Here is a 19,297-nt window from a genome sequence, read left to right as displayed (position 1 = left end):
TTTCACGGTGGACCGACTCAAACCGGCCCATGTGGACGTGGCGCAGCCGGTCGAGATTCCGGCACCACGGTGCAGAGGCAGACCTCCCAAACAGAGTCCGGCCCAGACTGTGGACATTGGGGAGTGTATCGCCGGTTCTTGGGGGGGGGGGGGGGGTTATGTGGCGACCCACTTCCCAGCACACTCAAACCGGCTCACAAATCGGCGGCGCGTGCCGGCATTGAGGCCAGTCCCAAAAAGGCCGAAAAGTTCGAATAAATCTCTTTTGCAACTGCAGCTCATCGACTACGTGTCGTTGTTTCAGCGCTGCATGTAGCACACCGCTACACCACTGTAATTTCCCTTACTCCACTGAAATACTGCTACATCAAACTTCACTTTCTCCCTATCAAGTTTCAAGTTGAAGTCAATTATATTGTGATCACTGATTCCTTAGGGTTCTTTCACCTTCAGCTCCCTAATTGCCTCTGGTTCATTACATGACACCTAATCCAGGAAAGCTGATCTCCTAGTAGGTTCAATGACAAACTGCTGTAAAAAGCCATCTCTTAGGCATTCAACAATCTCATCTCTGAGATCTATTACCAGCCTGATTTTCCCCAATCGAACTGCATGTTAAAATCTCCCATGTCTCCCATTACATTGCCCTTTTGACACACCTTTTCTATTTCTTGTTGTAATCTGTATATAACTGCCATCAATGTTCTTGTACCCATGCAGTTTCTCAACTCAACCCACAAGGGTTCAACATCTTCCAATCCAATGTCACACCTTTCTACTGATTTGATGCCATTCTTTACCAATAGAGCCACACCACCCCCTCTGCCTACCTCCCTATCCCTCCGATACAAAGTGTAACCTTGGACATTCAGCTCCCAACTATAGCAATCCTTCAGCCATGATTCAGTGATGGCCACACCATCATCTGTAATAGTGCAACAAGATCATCTACCTTATTTTTTATACTACATGCATTTAGATACAAACTGTTGATGGCACCCCAAGTGTTTCCTGACTAATGTTTTACAAAGCCTCAGCATTACCTCCTTGCTATTATATTCTAGCTGGTGGTGAGGAAGTCAAGTGCAATGTTAGTATTCATTTTGGGAAGATTAGAATATAAAGAAAAGGATGTAATGCTGGGGCTTAATCAGGCATCTTATCTAAGAAATGACATGCTGTCATTGGAGAGAGTTCAGAGGAGGTTCACAAGAATAATTCCAGGAATGATAGGCTTATCCTTTGAGGATAATTTGATGGCTCTGGGCCTGTACACACTGGAAATCAGAAGAATAAGGGTCGATCTCATTGAACCCTATCGAATCTTGAACGACCTTGAAAGTGTGGTTGTGGAGAAGATGTTTCATACAGTGGGGGATTTTAGGACCAGAGTGCATAACCCCATTCCAGAAGATGTCCATTCAGAACGGAGATATTTCTTTAACCAGAGAATGTTGAATCTGTGGAATTCGTTGCACAAAGCCGTCGAGACCAGGTGATTGGGTGTATTTAAAGTTTTTGATTCGTCTCGGCGTCAAATGTTACGGGGGAAAGGCATGAAAATGGGTTGAGAGCGATAATAGATCTGCCATGGTAAAATGGCAGAGCAGACTCGAGAGACCGAATAGCCCAATTATGCTCAATGCGTTATTGCCTGCTGGATGAACTCAACAGGTTGTGCAACATCAGTGGGGAGGGGGATTGTCAAGCTTTGGGGCGGAGATTCTGTGTCGGAATGGATGAGGCTTGGCTCCATGTCGGGTGACTAAGAGAAGTGTCGGTGCCAAAGTGTTCTGACATTGGATTTGCACTGGTCTTCACCCGGTGAAACCCGTTGCAGACCCATTGATAAGACGCAGGATGTGCGCTCCTCACGGTTATTGCTTTATGCTCAGGGAAGGCGATGGAGCAGGTAAAAGTCTGGCGTGAGCTCAGTACTCGAACGGTTAATTGGTGAGCCGGACCGGCGCTCCACCAACTGATTGGCAGATTGGATCGTCACTCTTCCATCTGATTGACTGGAGAGAGAACGAATGTTTCACAAAAGTTTGAAGCTCCTCCAGATGATTGGTGATCTGAAATGCAGCACCTTTAGCTGATTGGTAGACTGACACGGCGGTTTTCTAGATGGCCAGGCGCTCGATCATCTGATTGGGGGAGTGGTCCGATTGCCTGCACCAGGCCTTCAGGCTGTTCGGGGGGCCGGAGTTGGTGGACTTTGGCTGTTGAGACTATGAGAGGATTTCGGAGAGTGGCGAGGTGCTGGTGAGTCAGGAGATTAGTTCTGAATGAAAGTCAGAGTCTGATGGGCCGGGGGTGGATTCTCTCCGTCTCGCTTGTGCGGAGCCTGGAGCTGGGGAAGGGGTTAATTTTGGGTTCAGGGTAGGGGGTGCGGTGATTCGCCGGGCCAGAGGGTACATACCGCCTCATCCCATCGCCCAAGTTACCTGGGTCTCCGCTGTGCCACGGAAGCAGGGGTTCCCAAACTTTTTTTATGCTATGGTCCCCTGCTATTAACCGAGGGAGTCCGTGGTCTCATTTGGCAATCCTTCTACGGAAGAGATCGGTCTGTAGCAGTAACTGACCAGCAACCCAGGCTCCACCAGCTCCCAGTCGTGGGCGGCTGCAGGATTGGGTGTTGGGGGGGGGGGGGGGGTAGAACCCGGTGATTAGGGGTAATAGTTGGATAAATACGTGGTAGATGATACTCGCTTTCAGATTCCGGTAAGTTTATTGTCATTGACAATAATTAAGTTCCTTGCTCGAGTAAAACTTACCGAACTTACTCAAGGAAAACTCACCGATTAATCAGTTGTGGCGATAAAGCACTGCACTGTATAAAATCACAAGCAAGAAAAAAATTCTGCAGATGCTGGAAATCTGAGCAACACACACAAAAGGCTGGAGGAACTCAATGTATAGAACAGCTAAAACAAAAAGTCGTTTCTTGAACACATCGGCAAAATCCTAATTACTACTTCTGTCGCAATACTTTGATCACTTCGCACTCATAGACCTCGCCTTTCTTGTCCCAATTGTGTTCTTTCTTTTAAAAAATGCGTGTAATTTACCATTAATTTGCTTACCTTGCAAATGCTGCTGGTGTGGTGCTATATGCCTGTAATGATGGTGCAAGTTAGTTTTTTTTTATTATATCTGTGCATAAATGTACTTGGGCATACAATAAACACTGAATTTTGACTTTGAACAGCGAGTGCAAAAATGCGAATGTGATAATCATGGAAGAGATAGAATTAAGATCCCAAGAAAGTGTCTGTGCCACTGGGAAGTGGAGATTGGTTCAGGAGTTTGCTCACAGTAGGAAAGAAGATGTTCTTTTAAGTACTGTTGTCTGGGCTTTCTAGCATCTGTATCTTCTCCCAAGGATAGGGAAAAGGAAAAGGGAATGGGTATGGTGGCACTAGAGAACACAATGAATTTGCATCTCAGTGCCTACAAAGTATTCCTTCCCCTTTGGAGTATTCATGTTTGATTATTTTACAACATTGAATCACAGTGTATTTAATTTGGCTTTTTTGACACAGATCAACCAAAAAAGACTGTCAAAGTGAAAATAGATCTAGACAAAGTGATTTAAATTAATTACAAATGTAACACTTACCCAACAGGCTGGTATATGTCTAGGGGAAAAGGAGATCCAGCCACACACCAACCCACCTCCCGTACACGCAGGTGCTGTGAGAATCGCGTTTATGCCTCGCGCCCGCCAACAGTATCAAACCCACAACAAATACCGGTATGAAATACACTTTAAAGAGTTTACTAAGATTAAAAGAGTAGTAGGCAATACTATATATATATATATATATATAAGAAAAAAACAAAAGGTGCCAACTTATCAAAGTTCAGTCAGTTTAGTGCACTCGGTGGAGCTCATCCAGCGAACCATTCGACTCCTCGATGGTCGTCCTCCCGACTTCCACTTCGGACTCCCCGGTGGTCGTCCGAGCGCACGTCCTCCTTCCTCGGCGTCTCCCTCCGGACTCCCCTCACACCCCAAGCCCGCGCAACCCCTCCCCGAAGTTCCCAGCCTCACAAAACACAATAACATTCCCCATTGATTAACAAATGAATACAATTACCATATCAGCCATTCTAAAGCGAAACAACGGCGAGAGAAACATTTAACAGACAAAGAAACATTCCTGCTCGTAACAAACCAAAGAAGCCCTTTTTTAGTAACATACACAGGACATTGTACATTCTCTCCCCACCAGCAAATGTCATGCCCTCATGGCATTACTAGAGTTCCCCAAAGCTTTTTGCAACACACAAAACCCAACCCAGGTGCAGAAAGCAGTGACATAACTACCCAGAGCAGTAGAAATCACACTGGGTTCTCCTGGTACCACATATGTCAACCGCTCTGGGGGGCGCCTAATCCTCTGAGATCTCCATACCCCTTCTGCCCCACTGGGCTCCCTCTCCACCTGCGAACCCACTGTCTCAGACTCTCCAGGTCTTCCTGACAGACCCTCACCCCCTTCCTCACGGGGGTCCTTCCTCACCTGAGATCTCTCCGGCTCACGCTCGGGCTCCACCCTCTCTCCCACCAATGTTGGCTGCCTCTCCATCTGACCCTCAAGACCTTCCCTCCTCTCACCCAATTCAGTATGGGAAGGGCCAGGAGCCTCCTCTCCGGGTACTGGAGCACCAGCGAATGGGAACAGGGGCCACTCATCTGAGTCGTCCTCTTCCGAATCAGTAGCCATTTCCGGGCGAGGGACCCGTCCCCGCTCTTCAGCAGCGGTCTCTTCCCTTTCTCTGCGCCCTCGCAGAGTCCTTGTACTAGGCGTAACCTCCCACTCTGGCTCCGTATCCACCTGCACCGCTTGACCCAGCGGCAGCAGGTGATTCCGATGGAGTACCTTGATAGGCCCTTTCCCATCCTCAGGTTTCACCCGGTAACTGGCAGGTTCGGCATCTGGCTCTCTATTACATAGGGGCTGGCCGCCCATCGGTCTGCCAACTTGTGCTTATCAGGGAGTCCCAAATTCCGTAAAAGGACCCGGTCGCCCGGCAATAATTGAACAAACTTCACCTTTCGATCATACCGCATCTTATTCCTCTGATTTTGTTTGGTAGCCGCTGCCTCGGCCAACTCGTACGCCCGCTGTAACTCCCTCTTCATGTCGGACACATACTTTAGATGGGACTTCCCGGGTAATTCACCCACTTCACCCCCAAAACACAAGTCAATGGGCAACCTCGCTTCCCGCCCGAACATCAGATAATAGGGCGAATATCCTGTAGCATCATTGCGAGTACAATTGTAACAGTGAACCAATTGTCCAATATGACGACTCCACCTGTTTTTCTGCCCAATCTCCAGCGTCCCGAGCATATCCAACAGGGTCTGGTTGAATCTCTCTGGCTGCGGATCTCCCTGTGGGTGATACGGGGTAGTCCTGGATTTCTCAACCCCAAGCATAGTCAGTAATTCATGGACAAGGCGGCTCTTAAAGTCCCGCCCCTGATCGCTATGGATTCGCCTGGGAAGGCCGTAATGAACAAAATACTTCTCCCATAACACCTTCGCCACTGTCGTCGCCTTCTGATCCTTAGTGGGAAATGCCTGAGCATAGCGAGTGTAATGATCGGTGATGACTAAGACATTCGCGGTGTTGCTGGTGTCAGGTTCAATCGACAGAAAATCCATACATACCAGGTCCAGAGGTCCCGCACTCTGCAAGTGCGACAGTGGAGCCGCCAATGTGGGCAGGGTCTTCCTCCGGATGCAACGACTGCAGCCCCTACAGTATTCTTCAACTTCCCCCCTCATCCGGGGCCAGTAGAACCGGTCTTTGAGTAATCCATAGGTCTTTTCCACCCCCAAGTGTCCAGAATCATCATGTAGGGCCTGGAGTACAGCCTGCCGATACTCCTCCGGCAGGACCAGTTGCCAACAGTGGGGTTGGTCGGGAGGCGCCGTTACCCGGTACAAGATTTTGTTCTTTAACTTCAACCGAGACCACTCCTTCAACAACAGGGGCACGAATGGGTGTTTCACCTTCTCAGCCAACGCCCCATCCCCCCCCTCTCGACCGCTCTCCACACTGTGCCAATGCCCGGGCCATTTTGCTGAGCAGCTGCCACTTCCCCCGGACTCAGTTCCGGCAACTGTTTAGTCCGCAGTGCGGTCAGGTCACAGTAAGCTAGGGGTATGGCGTCGTCAAAACCCCCCAAATGGTCCACGGCTCGTTCCAGCCTCCCTCTTCCCTCGGCCTTCACGGTGATAGCAAACTGACACATCGCCTTCACTCCAGGGGCAGGGACACTCTCCCACTCCTCATCCCTCTCCTGTTCCCCCGGCTCCCGACGAGACAAAGCATCCGTATCGACATTCTTGCTTCTGGGCCGGTACCTCAGGCTGAAATCATATACCGACAAGGCCGCCAGCCACCGATGTCCTGTGGCATCCAGCTTTGCCGAAGTCAAAATATAAGTGAGAGGATTGTTATCCATTCGCACCTCAAACTTGGCTCCGTACAGGTAATCGCCCAACTTGTCCACCACCGCCCACTTCAGCGCCAGGAACTCCAACTTGTGAGTGGGATAGTTTCTCTCCGATGGCGACAAAGGCTACCGGCCTCAATGCTTTGCCATGCTTCTGGTACAGAACAGCCCCGAGACCCTCTCGACTGGCATCCGTGTGCAGCACATATGGCTTCTGGGGATCGGCAAAAGCCAACACTGGGGCCTGGGTCAGTGCCCTTTTCAAAGATCGGAATGCCTCTTCACATTGATCATCCCATCTCGAGCCAAAAGGTTCCGCCGGGTTCCAGTATCCTCCAGCGTCCTGCCTCTGGTCCCCCGTCCTTTTCTTTCCCACCGGGGGATAGCCACACAACAGCTGAGTCAACGGGTGACACACTTTGGCGTATCCTTTCACAAATCGCTGGTAATACCCACAGAACCCCAAAAATGAGCGCAGAGCGCCCACTTTCTGGGGTCTCGGCCAGGTGGTCACAGCCTCTATCTTGGTTGGATCAGTAGCCACTCCCTCTCGCGAAATGATATGGCCAACGTAGCTAACCGACGACTTGCAGAACTGGCATTTGTCCAGGGAAAGCTTCAACCCTTCTTCATTAAGCCGGCCCAACACCTTCAACAGCCTCTCCTCATGTTCCTCCCAAGTCGATCCAAACACTATCAAATCGTCCAGGTACACCAGCACCTCTAACAGATTCATATCCCCCACAGTTCTCTCCATGAGCCTCTGGAAGGTGGCTGGGGCTCCCGATATGCCTTGGGGCATTCGTTCGAACTGAAAGAACCCCAGCGGGCAGATAAAAGCGGTCTTCTCTTTATCGCCCGTACTCATCGGGATCTGGTAAAATCCACTTCTTAAATCCAGCACACTGAACCACTTCGCACCGCTCAGGCAGGCCAGCGCATCCTCGACTCTTGGGACAGTATATTGATCAGGGCCAGTTCGCCGATTCAACGTCCTGTAGTCAACACACATGTGCACTCGCCCATTCTTCTTCCGTGCCACCACTATTGGGGACGCATAAGGACTTCGGGACTCAGCTATGATTCCGGCCTCCTTCAACTTGCACAAGTGCTGCCGCACGTCCTCAACATCTGCCGGAGCCAGCTGCCGGGATCTCTCTCGGAACGGGGTGTCCTCCGTCACCCGGATGGTGTGGTGAGTGCTTTTGGAGCAGCCAACATCAAACTCGCCCCGAGAAAAAACAGCTTCCATCTTCAGCATCTTCTCCACTAGCCTGTGTTTCCACTCCGCTCACTACGCATGCGTACTGTACCGGTACACCTTCAAATCCGCACCAGCGAACAATTTTCTTTATCTCCATTTCCGCTCACTACATGCGCGATTCCACAGCCCCCTGACAATCCAATCCCGGCGAGCACCCCACAAATGTAACACTTACCCAACAGGCTGGTATATGTGTAGGGGAAAAGGAGATCCAGCCACACACCAACCCACCTCCCGTACACGCAGGTGCTGTGAGAATCGCGTTTATGCCTCGTGCCTGCCAACAGTATCAAACCCACAACAAATACCGGTATGAAATACACTTTAAAGAGTTTACTAAGATTAAAAGAGTAGTAGGCAATACAATTTATATATATATCTATATATATATATACACAAGAAAAAAACAAAAGGCGCCAACTTATCAAAGTTCAGTCAGTTTAGTGCACTCGGTGGAGCTCATCCAGCGAACCATTCGACTCCTCGGTGGTCGTCCTCCCGACTTCCACTTCGGACTCCCCGGTGGTCGTCCGAGCGCACGTCCTCCTTCCTCGGCGTCTCCCTCCGGACTCCCCTCCAGACTCCCCTCACACCTCAAGCCCGTGCCACCCCTCCCCCAAGTTCCCAGCCTCACAAAACACAATAACATTCCCCATTGATTAACAAATGAATACAATTACCATATCAGCCATTCTAAAGCGAAACAACGGCGAGAGAAACTTTTAATAGACAAAGAAGCATTCCTACTCGTAACAAACCAAAGAAGCCCTTTTTTAGTAACATACACAGGACATTGTACACAAATATAAAACACAAAATAGTTTATTGCATAAGTATTTACTCCCTTCAAGTCAGTATTTAGAAGATGCACCTTTGACAGCAATTACAGCTTGGAGTCTGTGTGGATAGGTCTCTCAGCTTTGCACATCTGGACACTGCAGTTTTCACCCATTCTTCTTTACAAAACTGCTCAATTCTGTCAAATTGCATGGGGATTGTGAGTGAACAGCCCTTTTGAAGTCCAGCCACACAGTTGGACTGAGGTCTGGACTCTGACTTGACCCCTCCAGTATATTAACTTTGTTGTTTTTAAGCTATTTCTGTGTAGCTTTGGCTTTAAGCTTGGGGTCATTGTCTTACTGGAAAACAAATCTTCTCCCCGGACACTGCAGACTGCATCAGGTTTTCCTCCAGGATTTCCCTGTATTTTGCTGTATACAAGCCTTCCAGGGCCTGCTGCAGTGAAGGATCCCCACAGCATGATGCAGCCACCACCATACTTCACAGTAGGAATGGCGTGTTTTTGATGATGTGTGGTGATTTGCTTATACCAAACAGTGTTTAGTCTGATGGCCAAGCTGCTCAATTGTGGTTTCATCAGACCATAGAATCTTCTTCCCACATGCCTTATGGCAATCTCTAGCCAAGATTTCATGTTAGTTTTTCATCTAATAGTGGCTTTCTCTTTGCCACTCTCCCATAAAGCTGTGACTGGTGAAGCACCCCGGGCAACAGTTGTTGTATGCAGTCTCTCCCATCTCAGCCACTGAAGCTTGTAACTCCTCCAGAGATGCCATAGGCTTCCTGGTGGCCGTCCTCTTCTTGCACAGTCACTCAGTTTTCGAGGATGGCCTGGTCTAGGCAGATTTACAGCTGTGTCATATTATTTCCATTTCTTGATGATTGACAACTGTACTCCAAGGGATAATAATCAGTGTCTTGGAAATTTTTTGTATCCATCTTCTGACTTGTGCCTTTTAATAATTTTTTCATGGAGTTGCTTGGAGTGTTCTTTTGTCTTCATGGTGTAGTTTTTGCCAGGATACTGATTCAGCAGTAGTTGGACCTTGCAGATATAGATGTATGTTTACTACAGTCAATTGAAACACCTTGACTTCACAGTGGTGATCTCCATTTAGCTAATTATGTGACTTCAGAAACCAATTGGCTGCACCAGTGATGATTTGGTGTGTCGTATTAAGGGGGGGGGGGAAAGAAGGTGAATATGCAATCAATTATTTGTTTTATATTTGTAAATAGATCACTTTGTGGAGATCTGTTTTCACTTTCACAAAGGAAATAAAAATTATCTAATCTAAAAATTAAACAGTTGGATCCAACAGTGCATATAACATTTAGAATGTATGTCTTCCAGAAAGTGGCATCACAGGTAGACAGTGGTGAGGGAGTCTTTTTGGTATGCTGGCCTTCATCAGTCAGTGGGATGTTCTATTCAAGCACAGAATTGTTGTTCAAGGTTCCTGTACAACAAGGTAATGAAGAATAAAGGACAGGTGGGGACTACACGGTTCCGGAATATTTAGTGTGTAGTAGAGGAAGGTGGGGCGGAACAAGTGATAAGGAGGACTCGTGTACAGAGGGATGGTCTGACGGAACATGGATGTGTTGAAAGAATAAGTAAATGTAGGAAGGACAACAAAATTCTAGGGGCGTATAGCCCGATGGGAGTTTGGGGAGCTGGGTTAAGCACAATAGGCAGCGATTCAAACAGAGAGAGGAGAAATGGGTTAAAAATTCTATATCTGAATGCACGAAGTGTCAGGAATAAGGCGGATGAGCTTGAAGCCCAGGTGCGAATGGGTAACTATGATGTTGTTGGGATAACGGAGACATGGCTGCAGGGAGATCAGACCTGGGAAATGAATGTACAAGGGTATACGTGCTATCGTAGGGACAGAAATGTGGGCAGAGGGGGTGGGGTGGCCCTGTTGGTGAGGAGAAGTATGTGAAGAGAAAGAAGATAGTTAAGAACAATGTTGGGCCCTTGAAGAATGAATTGGGTGAAATTGTTATGGGAAACAGAGAAATGGCAGAAGAATTTAATGAGTACTTTAGATCTGTTTTCACTAAGGAAGACACAAGCAATCTTCCAGATGTATGGATGGGCCAAGGACATAGGGTAACAGAGGAAATGAAACAGATTGACATTCGGAAGGAAACGGTGATGAGAAGACTGATGGGTCTGAAGGCTGACAAATCCCCAGGTCCAGATGGTCTGCACCCTAGGGTACTAAAGGAGGTGGCCCTGGAAATTGCGGATGCATTGGTAATCATTTCCCAATGTTCCTTAGATTCAGGATCAGTTCCTGAGGATTGGAGAATGGCTAATGTTATCCCACTTTTTCAGAAAGGAGGGAGGGAGAAAACAGAGAACTATCGACCTGTCAGCCTGACATCGGTGGAGGGTAAGATGCTAGAGTCCATTATTAAGGATGAAATAGTGGCATATCTAGATAGCAGTGATAGGATTGGGCCGAGCCAGCATGGATTTACCAAGGGTAAATCATGCTTGACTAATCTGTTGGAGTTTTTCGAGGATGTAACCAGGAAGTTAGACAGGGGAGATCCAGTGGATGTAGTGTACCTCGATTTCCAGAAGGCATTTGATAATGTCCCACAGAGAAGATTGGTGGGTAAAATCAAAGCTCAGGGCATCGGGGGGAAGGCATTGACATGGATAGAAAACTGGTTGGCAGATAGAAAGCAAAGGGTAGCGGTGAATGGGTGTTTCTCGGAATGGCAGGTGGTGACTAGTGGGGTGCCACAGGGCTCGGTATTGGGACCACAGCTGTTTACCATTTACGTTAACGATTTGGATGAAGGCATAGAAAATAACATCAGCAAATTTGCTGATGATACTAAGCTGGGTGGGAGTGTGACATGTGATGAGGATGTTAGGAGAATTCAGGGTGACTTGGATAGGCTGGGTGAGTGGGCAGATACTTGGCAGATGGCGTTTAATGTGAATAAGTGTGAGGTTATCCACTTTGGGAGTAAGAACAGGAAGGCAGATTATTATCTGAATGGTATAGAGTTGGGTAAGGGAGTAATACAAAGAGATCTCGGAGTCCTTGTTCATCAGTCACTGAAGGTGAATGAGCAAGTGCAGCAGGCAGTGAAGAAGGCTAATGGAATGTTGGCCTTTATTACAAAGGGAATTGAGTACAAGAGCAAGGAAATCCTCTTGCATTTGTACAGAGCCCTGGTGAGACCACACCTGGAGTATTGTGTACAGTTTTGGTCTCCAGGGTTAAGGAAGGACATCCTGGCTGTAGAGGAAGTGCAGCGTAGATTCACGAGGTTAATTCCTGGGATGTCTGGACTGTCTTATGCAGAGAGGTTAGAGAGACTGGGCTTGTACACGCTGGAATTAAGGAGATTGAGAGGGGATCTGATTGAAACATATATGATTATTAAGGGATTGGACAAGATAGAGGCAGGAAATATGTTCCAGATGCTGGGAGAGTCCAGTACCAGAGGGCATGGTTTGAGAATAAGGGGTAGGTCATTTAGGACAGAGTTAAGGAAAAACTTCTTCTCCCAGAGAGTTGTGGGGGTCTGGAATGCACTGCCTCGGAAGGTAGTGGAGGCCAATTCTCTGGATGCTTTCAAGAAGGAGCTAGATAGGTATCTTATGGATAGGGGAATCAAGGGATATGGGGACAAGGCAGGAACTGGGTATTGATAGTAATTGATCAGCCATGATCTCAAAATGGCGGTGCAGGCTCGAAGGGCCGAATGGTCTACTTCTGCACCTATTGTCTATTGCTTTATTTTATTGGCTACTTTGCCCTCATTTCAGCTTTTCCCTTCTTATGGTCTTTTAGTTGCCATTTGTTTGATTTTAAAAACTTCCCAATCATCCAATTTCCCACTCACTTTTGTAAGATTACATGCCTTTTCCTTGGCTTTTAACTTCCCTTGTCAGCCACGGTTGTTTATTCCTGAACAACTTCTGTGGTACGTATCTATCCGGCACCTTGTGAACTATTCCCAGAAGCTACAGCCACCTCTGCTCTGCTGTCATCCCTGCCAAAACCCCTCTCAAATCCACCTGGGCAAGCACCTCATGCCTCTACAATTCCCTTTATTGTGATCCTGATATATTTGATTTGTGCTTCTCCCTTTCAAGTTGCAGTATGAGTTCAATCATATTATGATCACTTCCTCCTTAGAGTTCCTTTACCTTACTCTACCTAAAAAAAACTGGGTTATTACATAACATCCAATCTAATATTGCCTTTCCTGAAGAAGGCTCAAGCACAAGCTGCTCTGAAAAGCCATCTTGTAGGCATTCAACAAATTTCCTTTTGCGATCTGACTCAACCTGATTTTCCCAATGCCCTTGTATATTGGTCCCCCATTACAGTTGTGACATTACCAATATTACATGCCCTTTCCAGCTTCCTTTGCAATCTCAATGCTATATTACAATTGTATTACAATTAAATTTTGAAAAAGAAAATATAATTTTTCACAACTAAATTATAATTATCGTTCCATTTTAATGTAGCCATTACTGAAACTTGGTTGAGAGAGGGGCAGAAATATATCAGGTTTTCACTTTTTTTAAAAAAAGATAGAGAATGTAAAAGGGTGGGGGGTGTTGCTCTACTAATCAGGGACAATACAGATCTGCCAACACAGATGCCTTGTGCAGGAAGGCACAGAGTCGACTGTACTTCCTTAGAAGGTTGGCGTCATTCAATGTCTGTAGTGAGATGCTGAAGATGTTCTATAGGTCAGTTGTGGAGAGCGCCCTCTTCTTTGTGGTGGCGTGTTGGGGAGGCAGCATTAAGAAGAGGGACGCCTCACGTCTTAATAAGCTGGTAAGGAAGGCGGGCTCTGTCGTGGGCAAAGTACTGGAGAGTTTAACATCGGTAGCTGAGCGAAGGGCGCTGAGTAGGCTACGGTCAATTATGGAAAACTCTGAACATCCTCTACATAGCACCATCCAGAGACAGAGAAGCAGTTTCAGCGACAGGTTACTATTGATGCAATGCTCCTCAGACAGGATGAAGAGGTCAATACTCCCCAATGCCATTAGGCTTTACAATTCAACCGCCAGGCCTTAAGAACTTTTTAAAAGCTATTATTAATGCTTTTTGAGATAGTGATTTAGATGCATATCATATTTTTTACTGAGTTAAGTATTGTATGTAATTAGTTTTGCTACAACAAGTGTATGGGACATTGGAAAAAAAAGTTGAATTTCCCCATGGGGATGAATAAAGTATCTATCTATCTATCTATCTATCTAATATCACTGCTGCACTCGGGAGACAAAATGGAGGGGTTAGTCACTGAGTCCATTTGGGTGAAACTCAGGTATAGGAAGGGTGCAATCATTCTGATGGGATTGAACTGCCAGGTGACTGATTGTTCAGTGGGTGAACAGTTAGAGAACAGTGACCAAAATTCCTTAACTTTCAGGATAGCTATCAATAAGAATAGGTAAGCTAATGTAAAAGCAAAAGAGAGGACATACAACAAAGCAAAAATTAGAGGGAAGACAGAAGATTTGAAAGCTTTTAAAAACTACAAAGAACAACTAAAAGAATCATTAGGAGGGAAAAGATGAAATATGAAACCAGCTAGCAAACAATATCAAAGTGGATAGTAAAAGCTTTTCGAAGTATGTTTTAAAAAAAATAGAAATCAGTGGATATAGGACCACTAGAAAATGAGGCCGGAGAAATAATAATGGGGGACAAGGACATGCCAGGTGAACTAAATGAGTATTTTGCACCAGTCTTCACTGTGGAAGACTAGCGATGTATCAGATGTTGAAGGGTATAAGGGAAAAAACGTGAGTGCAGTTACTATTACAAGGGCGAAGGTGCCTAAAAAGTTGGAAGACCTAAGGGTACAAATGTCACTCTACTCTTTATGAAAGTAGGAAGGCAGTAGAAATGAGATTATAGACCAGTGTTATAAGAATCACCCCTTGTAATAATTATCAGTGAGGCACGGAGAATCTCTATTTGCCAACAAGTAACTTACATTGTCTCAACTGAAAGGCACGTTGATTCACAAACTACCTGTGTGCACCCTACTAGAAGCCCTGACCCTCCACAGTCAATGAAGAGAAAAGGTATTACCTGGGAAAGGAGATTATGGTCCCGATCGCCACGTGTCTGTGGGGTCATCATTATCCGTTGGTCTCTGGTTGCCGGAGTGTTATTGCCCCTGCATATTTGGGGCTCTTGACTCTTACAGTGTTCCCCATCAGTTGAACTGGTGGATCTCTATCCCATTGGCTCAAGGTCACCTGACCTACCTGTGTCACCACCTTACAGGTTCTTGTACAGGGGTACAACCAACATTGTTTCATGGTTCTGCCCATCCCAGCCTTGTGTCTTTCAACTCTGACTGGTCCAAACCAGCTAAACGAGTTGACCCCGACAGAGTCTAACAAGATTACAGATTGCTTCTTTGGTAGGTCTAGCATTTTACATAATATGTAGCTAACTCTGAGAGTGGTATCAGGTTTAGCAGGTCGTTACCTGAAGCTACTGTGTCCACATTCAATGACTCTGATTAGATTATCCAGGAGCAAGAATCAGTTCAGGGCCCACAAAATGGGGGGAAACAAAGACAACTGGTTAGTCTGCTTCCCCTGTCCTTGATTCATCAAATCCTCTAATTTTATACTGCAGTTTCTTCTAGCCAACACCAGTTAGCGTAACTTCAAAGACATGGTTGGGAAGGCATTGGAGTCAATTGTTAATGATGAGATTATAGAGTACCTGGTGACAGAGGAGAAGATAGGACAAAGTCAGCATGGTTCCCTTGAGGGAAAATCTTGCCTGACAAACTTGTTGGAATTCTTTGAGGAAATTACAAGTAGGATAGTTAAAGGGGATGCAGTGGATGTTGTTTATTTGGACTTTCAGAAGGCCTTTGACAAAGTCCCACATATGAGGCTGCTTACAAAGTTAAGAACTCATAATATTACAGGAAAGTTCTTGGTTAGAACATTGGCTGACTGAGAAGAGACAGTAAGTGGGAATTAATTGATCCTTTTCTGATTGGCTGCCAGCGACTAGTAGTGTTCTTGCAGGGGTCAGTGTTGGGAACACTTCTTTTTATGCTGTATATCAATGATTTAGATGATGGAATAGATGTCTTTGTTGCCAAGTGTGCAGATGATACAAAGATTGGTGGAGGGCCAGGTAGTGTTGAGGAAATAGGAAGGCTGCAGAAAGACTTAGACAAATTAGGAGAATGGGCAAGAAAGTGGCAAATGAAATGCAATGTTGGAAAATGTATGGTCATACACTTTAGGAGGGGAAATAAATGTACAGACTATTTTCGAAACGGAGAGAAAAATCTAAAAATCTGAGATGCAAAGGGACTTAAGAGTCCTTGTGCCGAACACCCCAGAGGTTAACTTGCAGGTTGAGTCATTGGTGAGGAAGGCAAATGCAATGTTAATATTTATTTCAAGGAGGTCGAGAACACGAGTGAAGATGTGATGCTGAGTCCTTATAAGACACTGGTGAGGCCTCACTTTGAGGACTATGAACAGTTTTGGGCTCCACATCTGAGAAATGATGTGCTGGCATTAGAGAGGGTTCAGAGGAGGTTCACTAGTATGATTGTGAGCATGAAAGGGTTATCATACGAGGAATGTTTGATGGCTGTGGATTTGTACTCACTGTAACTTAGAAGGATGGGAGGTGGAATCTCATTGAAACCTTTCGAATGTTGAAAGGCCGAGACAGAGTAGATGTGGAAAGGATGTTTCCCATGGTGGGGAAGTCTAGGACAGCCTCAGAATAGAGGGGTGTCCATTCAAAACAGATGTGGAGAAGTTTCTTTACCTAGAGGGTGGTGAATTTGTGGAATTTGTTACTGGAAGGCCGCTGTGGGTGTATTTAAGACAGAGATTGATTGGTACTTGATTGGACACAGCACCAAAGGTCACGGAGAGAACGCCGGGGAGTGGGGCTGAAGAGGGGAGAAAAGTATCAGCCATGATTGAATGGTGGAGCAGGCTTCATGGGCCTGAATGCCTAATTCTGCTCCTGTGTCTTATGGTCCTTGTGGGAGAGTATAAAATAAGAGTAGGGCAAAGAACAAGGCCATCATGCAGGATATAAGACGTGTTATTTGGGAACACTTTTTCTGGCAAGTCCATGTCAGACATGTGGACGGTGTTTAAAGATCAATTGCACAGAGTACAGGAAAGGTATGTTCCTGTTAGGAGCAATGGGATCGAAAGACAAGAGAATCTTGGAAGAGGTGATGGATTTAGTCAAGAAGAAAAAGGAAATGTATGTAAAGCTTTAGAAGTTAGGATGAAACAAAACACATGAGTATTAAGAAGCCAGAAAAGAAATGAAGAAGGGAATAGAATGCTGGGAAAAGTTCTTGGCAAGTAGAATTAAGTTGAATTCCAAGGCATTATATATATGCATCAAAAGCAAGAGAATAACTAGGGAGAGGGTGGGACCGCTCAAGGATAAAGGGGGAAGCATTTGATTAGATGCAGAGAATGTGAGTGAATGAGTACTTTGCTTCAGTATTTACCAAGGAAAATGATATATGGACGACCAGCAGATCAGTGCTGAGTGTATGAATATGTTAGGAGATTTAGAGGTCAAGGAGGAGGAAGGGTTTGGCCTTCTAATGAGTATTACGATGGATGTCCCCAGGATTTGATTGAATAAATCTCAGGTTGCTTAAGGAGGCAAGAGATGAGATTGTTGGGACTTTGACCAGTACCTTTGTGTCCTCTCTAGCCACAAGCAAGATCCTAGAGGACCAGCAAGTGGCTAATGATGTACCTCTATTAAGAATGGAATTAAGAATTGAGTAGATTAAGATGCATGGGATCTGCAGCAAATTGGCTATTTGGATTCAGAACTTGTTTGCACATAGAAGACAGAAAGTAGTGGTTGAAGGGACTTATTTGGCTGGAAGTCTGTAATTAGTGGAGTTCCGCAGGGACCTGTGCTGGGATTTCTGCTGTCTGTGATATATATAAATGACCTAGAGAAAAATATGGATGGGTTGATTATTAAATTTGTCGATGATACCAAGATTAGTGGAGTTGTAGAAAGTGTAGAAGTCCGAAAGAGTACAGCACGATATAGACCAATTGCAGATCTGGGTTGAGAAATGGCAGATGGAGTTTAACCCAGATAAGGTATTGCACCTAAGTAGGGCAAATGCAAGAGACAGTTTACTGTTATGGGCATTGTCCTTAACAGTGTGGCTGAGCAGAGAGACTTTGGGATCCAAATTAGTTCTTTGAAAGTGGCTACACAGGTCGGTAAGACAGTTAAAAAGGCTTATGGAATGCTTAATTTTATTAGTCGAGGCACTGAGTTCAAAAGTCAGGAGGTTATAAAACTCTGGTTAGGCCACATCTGGAGTATTGCATATAATTCTGGTTGTCCCACTATAGGAAGTATGTTGAAGCTTTGAAGAGAGTGCAGAAGAGGTTCACTAGGATGCTGCCTGGTTTAGAGGGCATGTGCTATCATGAGAGGCTAGATAAACTTGGGATGTTTTCTCTGGAGTGCCAGAGGCTAAAGGGAGATCTGAAAGAGGTTTTCAAGATTATGAGAGGAATAGAATGGACAAAAAGTATCTGCTTCCCAGGGTTGAAATGTTCATAATACCAGAGGGCATGCATTGAATGCGAGGGGGGTAGGTTCAAGGGGGAGGTGAGAAGTAAGTTTTTTTTACTCAGCATCATGGATGCCTGGTATGGTGGTAGAGGCAGATACATTAGAGGCTTTGAAGAGATGTTTCGATATGCACATGGATGGAAGGAAGTTTGAGGAGTATGGACATGGTAAGTAGGAGGGATTAGTGTTTGGTTGTTTTTGATTTGATTTTTAGCTGGTTCAGCACAAAACTGTGGGCCAAATGGCCTGTTCCTGTGCTGTACTGTTCTGTGTTCCTTTGTTGTTCGGAGAATTGTGTACAGCAATTGAAGTATTATGTTGAAATTGTCTAAAACTGCACTTTAAGTTTTGTGTGAAGTTCTGGTTATCCAGTTATGAGGAAGCTGTCATTGAGCTGGAAAGGGTGCAGAAAAGATTCACATGGATCAGAATCAGGTTTAAGATAATTGGCATATGTCATGAAATATGCTGTTTTGCCGGGGGGGGGGGGGCAGTACATTGGGAAAAATAATACAAAATCATCTTTTGTAATAAGAAGTATAGAAACATAGAAAACCTACATTACAGTACAGGCCCTTCAGCCCACAAAGCTGTGCCGAACACATCCTTACCTTAGAAATTACCTAGGGTTACACATAGCCCTCTATTTTTCTGAGCTCCATGTACCTGTCCAGGAGTGTCTTAAAAGACCCTATTGTATCCGCCGCCACTACTGTCGCCGGCAGCCCATTCCACGCACTCACCACTCTCTGCGTAAAAAAACAAAAAAGCTTACCCCTGACATATCCTCTGTACCTACTTCCAAGCTCCTTAAAACTGTGCCCTCTTGTGTTAGCTATTTCAGCCCTGGGAAAAAGCCTCTGACTATCAGGTGTCTAAGATGATCAGTGTCTCTCATCATCTTAGACACCTCGATCAGGTCACCTCTCGTCCTCCGTCGCTCCAAGGAAAAAAAGCTGAGTTCACTCAACCTATTCTCATAAGGCATGCTCCCCAATCCAAGCAACATCCTTGTAAATCTCCTCTGTACCCTTTCTATGGTTTTCACATCCTTCCTATAGTGAAGCGACCAGAACTGAGCACGGTACTTCAAGTGGGGTCTGACCGGGGTCCT

At 45.8% G+C, this 19,297-nt stretch overlaps 1 protein-coding gene across 3 annotated transcripts in view; it reads left to right on the top strand.

The window, feature by feature from the left end:
- The first annotated feature begins 2,112 nt into the window (after positions 1-2,112).
- ccdc102a (coiled-coil domain containing 102A) overlaps positions 2,113-19,297 on the top strand; it is a 211,969-nt gene continuing 194,784 nt past the window's right edge. The window contains exon 1 of one of the 3 annotated variants that reach the window (XM_073069602.1): positions 2,113-2,265. The gene's annotated coding sequence lies outside the window, so the exon portion shown is untranslated. The remainder of the gene's footprint in view (positions 2,266-19,297) is intronic. The other 2 variants (XM_073069604.1, XM_073069603.1) reach the window with 2 other exon arrangements.

The sequence above is a fragment of the Hemitrygon akajei genome, chromosome 17 (assembly GCF_048418815.1).
Source record: "Hemitrygon akajei chromosome 17, sHemAka1.3, whole genome shotgun sequence".
Taxonomy (NCBI): Eukaryota; Metazoa; Chordata; class Chondrichthyes; order Myliobatiformes; family Dasyatidae; genus Hemitrygon; species Hemitrygon akajei.
This window is presented reverse-complemented; position numbering and strand designations above follow the sequence as displayed.